General features: G+C 49.5%; 1 protein-coding gene across 1 annotated transcript in view; it reads left to right on the top strand.

Annotated features, from left to right (window-relative positions):
* Positions 1-5,090: 5,090 nt before the first annotated feature.
* RASGEF1B (RasGEF domain family member 1B) overlaps positions 5,091-6,000 on the top strand; it is a 37,010-nt gene continuing 36,100 nt past the window's right edge. The window contains exon 1 of the mRNA XM_066574250.1: positions 5,091-5,261. The gene's annotated coding sequence lies outside the window, so the exon portion shown is untranslated. The remainder of the gene's footprint in view (positions 5,262-6,000) is intronic.

Raw genomic sequence — 6,000 nt, 5'->3', positions numbered from 1 at the left:
TAAGGCAATTTTTATATGGCACTAGGCGATGATGCGTATCCCGCGATACTTCTGCAGTGCTCACTGCGGAAGTGCTGTGGAATGGATGGCTTCCATCGACTTCAATAGAAGCAGTCTGTGTGTGGTCCGCACAGAATCGTATGTAAATCATGAAATAGTCATTTCTTCTGTATGCCGTCTCTTCGATACGTATTCCCATCACAAACAGTGAAATATGTTGCCGAGTGCCTTTGTGTTTGCATCAACACTAATGGTAGGAAATGGACAAGTAATTTCACTCCTTGTGAATTCCGCTGCTTCTAACACCTGCTGTTGGGCTTCAGGGGGCGCTGTACAAGGCCTGCTAGTAGGACCCCACACAATCACATTTGTCATGGATATCGGAGCTTCAGCCTCAGACAGGCAGCTGTTTCCCTGCACTGACATCCACAGACAGTCAGGATGTTGTGCAGGTACCATCCTTCTCCCTGATAGAAGACATACAAACTGTTACTTTGTAGATGTTTTGTGTTTTGTTACTTGTTGTTACATAGTTTCATCTGTCAACTATAAACAGTTTGCTGGAGGCTTCTTCTCCATTTACCTCCTTCCAGAATCATACATACCAATCTTACACTAAGACCGGCTCACACGACCGGATTCCGCGATCGGCGTCCACGCAGACGATCCGCAGTAAAACACTGGCATTGAAAGGCATGCATTTTCGAATACTCCTTGACTTTCACAAATACGAATTGCGTATTCCACGATTGGACGAAAAATCGCAGTATTTTCTATATTACCGCGGATTCCGTTGATATCAATGAAGGCATTCAACCTGTAGCCCATACACAATTAACTGAATGGCGTATCTTTCCACGTAAAAAGGCAGTCACTCACTTACTTACGAACTGAGTGCTTAAAGTAGTTTCACGCGGATGATTGCAATATCGCCGCGAGAAAATCATGGCAAAATCGTGTCTTTCTTAATGTGATTTTTGAGTGTCAGCACCACTTTTTCTCGCAAAAACATCGCTGCCGCTTGTGATTTTTCCCGCGCAAGTTTCATGCCATGCAATTTTTTTCGCGAAAGACAGACAATAGGACTTTCTAATGTTAAAAATGCATCGCATTGCACGAAACTCACAAGTTCGCGCTTTGCGATGCGATAAAACGAAGGCTCCATAGGGAAACGGGGCGATAAAAAAAGAGCAAAACGCGGAAAGATCGGACATGCTGTGATTTTTTTTTTCACGCAACATCGCATGAGTGAAAACATTGCAAATATGAAGGAAACCATTGAAAAGCATTGGTTACATAATTCAGCGTTTTCACGCGCTCTCGCATCGCACGAAAATTGATTTTATTTCCTGCGTGAAAGTGGCCTTACTGTGAGTGGATGCGGGGAGCTGGAACCATTCTCGAACCGCTACATCTCCATACAGTCAGCGATGCTCGCTCCTGTGTAAGAGCATAGGAACAATCACTGTGACGACATGTCAGGCATCTGCGCATCTCCAAGGGCCCTAGAAATAAGAGATCTGATCAGCCAGGAGCGGAGAATACCTGCAGGAAATGCCTGGTCTGTATAGAGAGTCCATGCAAGCAGCATATCAGCAAGCCCTGCCTCCCTGCAAGCACAGCCCAGGATGAGCATGAGAGGGCTCTCCCATGAAGACAACACCTGTCCATACCTCATAACGGTGAGCTGATGCGTGAGAGCGGCTGCTGCTGCGGCACACTCCAGTCATTCATCCCAACAGACACAATATAAGGTGCTTTCACAAACGACACAATTATTCCGTATTCTGCACCCAAACCCGCAGCTTATTCCACCTCTGCACCAAAACCTGGAAATCTCTGAATGTCAAATTTCAGGCTGACTTAAGCCATTTAAATTCTGCATCAAACTCCGCATGGAGACGTGCAGAATTTGGCAGAGGATGCGGAATACTTCTACCTGTCTGAAAACACCCAGTCACACAAGCGTTTTTTGCGCATTAATAGGCGCACAGAAACAAAAAAATCACCGCTCACATATGTTAAAATTGTGTGAACGGGCAATGTTTCAAGCACAGAAGACCCGAGCTTCATGCGAATCTAGCTTGTAATACGGGCGGGCATGGAGGATCCAGTATCCTGTTGTACTGCCTCTAGGTTGGATACCAGATGTGATTTTGGCAGGCTTGGAGGCTCTAGTACCCTGTTGTACCACATCTAGCTTGGATACAAGATGTGATATGCGCGGGCATGGAGGCTCCAGTACCCTGCTCTACCACCTTTAGCTTGGATACATGATGTGATACAGGTGGGCATGGAGGCTCTAGTACCCTGTTGTACCACCTCTAGCTTGGATACAAGATGTGATACGGGCGGGCATGGAGGCTCCAGTACCCTGTTGTACTGCCTATAGGTTGGATACAAGATATGATACGGGGGGCATGGAGGCTCTAGTACCCTGTTGTACCACCTCTAGCTTGGATACAAGATATGATACGGGGGGCATGGAGGCTCTAGTACACTATTGTACCGGCGTACAACAGGGTCCCAGATCCTCCCTTCAAGGGGTCAGTGTTCTGCGATGAATTATCCTTATGCTGTGTTACTGTACTAGCGTGTTCTGGTATGTACCACATATGTATGTATCGCGTAGGGAGCACGCAGAAATATGCAATACACTGCGTACTGCTGTGTGCCCAGAAATCCATGTACAATATTTTGGCGCGTAGTACGTGCCAAGATAGAACATGTTGTTTTTTTCTTTGTTACACATGCTGTGTGAGAGGCGTCATTTAAAGTTAGTTTCCACGTATCACCTGGGGGTGGCCTCACTTACGCCGTTGTCACATCTGCATTAGGACGACCGACTGGAGGTACTGTCCCAAAATACCGGAAGAAAACGCACCGCATGCAGCACTTTTTCTTCTGTCCAAAAGCTGCGCAGCTGGGTGGAAAGCAGACAGATCCCATTACAGTGAATGCAGTCCGCCCGGCGCTGTGCGGTTCTGCCCGGCCGCAGGGATTCCCCTTTATGTTCCCGGAACAGAACAGAATAGCGGAACCCCTGAGGTAGATGTGAGACCCCCAATATCTTACAACCACACCAAAAGTCCCGTCCTGTATCCTTCAGGGATGGCTTGTGTCCCCAGTGCCTATTAGTCAGTGAGGAGCTGCCATGTCCAGTCTTAGCAGCAGCCTATTAGTCAGTAACCCCACTGTGAGCTGCCATGTCCAGTGTTATCAGCACTGACAGCCATTACTACCCCGCAGTCCCCTGGAGGCTACAAACAGGCCGACAGGAGGGGCTGCAGTCCTGCATTCAGTCACAGCACGGCTTCTCCTGCTATGTCTGTGAGGAGAAGCGGGAAGAGGCTGACGAGGGACTGCGGGGTTGAAAGGACTGTGGGGTAGGACTGTATACAGCGCTGAGGTGAGGAAGGACTGTATACAGAATGGCGGGGTGGAGAGGACTGTGAGGTAGGACAGGACTGTATACACAGCGCTGCGGTGAGATAGGACTGTATACAGCGCTGAGGTGAGGAGGGACTGCATACACAGTGGCGGGGTGGAGAGGACTGTGAGGTAGGACTGTATACATCGCTGAGGTGAGGAGGGACTATATACACAGCACTGAGGTGAGGTAGGACTGTATACACAGTGCTGAGGTGAGGAGGGACTGTATACACAGTGCTGAGGTGAGGTAGGACTGTATATACAGCGCTGAGGTGAGGAGGGACTATATACAGAGCGCTGAGGTGAGGAGGGACTGTATACAGAGCGCTGAGGTGAGGAGGGACTGTATACACAGCGCTGAGGTGAGGAGGGACTGTATACACAGCGCTGAGGTGAGGAGGGACTGTATACAAAGCGCTGAGGTGAGTAGGGACTGTATATACAGCGCTGAGGTGAGGACGGACAGTATACACAGCGCTGAGGTGAGGAGGGACTGTATATACAGCACTGAGATGGAGGGACTGTATATACAGCGCTGAGTTGAGGAGGGACTATACACAGCGCTGAGGTGAGGAGGGACTGTATATACAGCACTGAGGTAAGGAGGGACCGTATACAGTGCTGAGGTGAGGAGGGACTGTATATACAGCGCTGAGGTGAGGAGGGACTGTATACACAGTGCTGAGGTGAGGAGTGACTGTATACACAGTGCTGAGGTGAGGAGGGACTGTATACACAGTGCTGAGGTGAGGAGGGACTGTATACGGCGCTGAGGTGAGGAGGGACTGTATACGGCGCTGAGGTGAGGAGGGACTGTATACACAGTGCTGAGGTGAGGTAGGACTGTATACACAGTGCTGAGGTGAGATAGGACCATATACTGAGGTGAGGAGGGACTGTATATACAGCGCTGAGGTGAGGAGGGACTGTATACACAGCGCTGAGGTGAGGAGGGACTGTATACACAGCGCTGAGGTGAGCAGGGACTGTATACACAGCGCTGAGGTGAGCAGGGACTGTATACACAGCGCTGAGGTGAGGAGGGACTGTATACACAGCGCTGAGGTGAGGAGGGACTGTATATACAGAGCTGAGGTGAAGAGGGACTGTATACACAGCGCTGAGGTGAAGAGGGACTGTATATACAGCGCTGAGGTGAGGAGGGACCGTATATACAGCGGTGAGATGGAGTGACTGTATATACAGTGCTGAGGTGAGGAGGGACTGTATATACAGCGCTGAGGTGAGGACGGACTATATATACAGCGCTGAGGTGAGGACGGACTGTATATACAGCGCTGAGGTGAGGAGGGACTATATATACAGTGCTGAGGTGAGGACGGACTGTATATACAGCGCTGAGGTGAGGAGGGACTGTATATACAGCGCTGAGGTGAGGACGGACTGTATATACAGCGCTGAGGTGAGGACGGACTGTATATACAGCGCTGAGATGGAGGGACATTATACACAGCGCTGAGGTGAAGAGGCAGTGTGTGGCGGCAGGACTGTATACACAGTGGCGGGAGGAGAGGACTGCCCGGCAGGACGGTACACAACAGTGGGGAGGGAGGACTGTGAGGTCGGACAGCACACAGCGGCGGGGCGGGACTGTGAGGTCGGACCGTCCTGCGGTGACGTGCGGGGGAGGAGGAAACTTTGAAAGCCGAAGACCATAGCCGTGCGGCCGGCAGTCAGTGAGCGGCGGGAGACCTACAGCTAGGAGGAGAGTCCGGGACTACTTACCTGCTTCACCACAACTCACCTACATGGAGGCAGCGAGGAGGAGCTGAACACCCTGCAGCCGGAGCCCAGTACCCCCTGCCCAGGTAATACTTGTGGAGGCTGTGTATATATATATATATATATATATTAGTGCACCCTGCGTGTGGAGCTGGATGTACTAATATAGAGCAGCCCTGATCACGGGTTATACTTGCGGAGTCTGAGTGTGTGTATATGAATATGTATAATGTGTGTGTGTATATGAATATATATATATATATGTATAGTGTGTGTGTGTGTATATATATATATATATATACACATATATATACACATATATATACACATATATATACACATACATGTGCACCTTACATGTATAGATGTACCTGCTCCCTAATATAGTGGCGCCCCCATGGCGGTATATAGCTGACGGTGTGCGGACTGCTATAGCTGCTGGTTCGCTGGCGCCGCTCACGCCTGCGTTTGGGTCGGTTCTGGGTTTTCGTCTCTCCGTTCCTTTTTCCCCATTGATCTCAATTGGGATTCAAAAAAGTGAAACACAAACTGAACGGCTTCTGCTCCTCGCTGGTTACGGAAAAATAACCCTGCAGACTGCGCCATTTTCAGACGGAAGCCTTTCTGTTTTTGCTTTCTTGAAATCAATTTGGGGGACGGATTCTTTTCAATTCATTTTTATTTATTTTTTTACTATTTCAGCTGCTCTTCTAGACATTAGTGTAGCGGTGAGCCGGCGCCGCTGATCGTTCCCATCCGCAGGTGTGCGAGCAGCCTGGTGGCTGGAATGTGCGCTGCATGATACTTGGGCTATTATTGGAGATG

This window comes from Eleutherodactylus coqui, chromosome 7 (genome assembly GCF_035609145.1).
Source record: "Eleutherodactylus coqui strain aEleCoq1 chromosome 7, aEleCoq1.hap1, whole genome shotgun sequence".
Lineage (NCBI taxonomy): Eukaryota > Metazoa > Chordata > Amphibia > Anura > Eleutherodactylidae > Eleutherodactylus > Eleutherodactylus coqui.
Note: the sequence above shows the minus strand (reverse complement) of the source record. Positions and strands in the feature narration are given on the sequence as shown.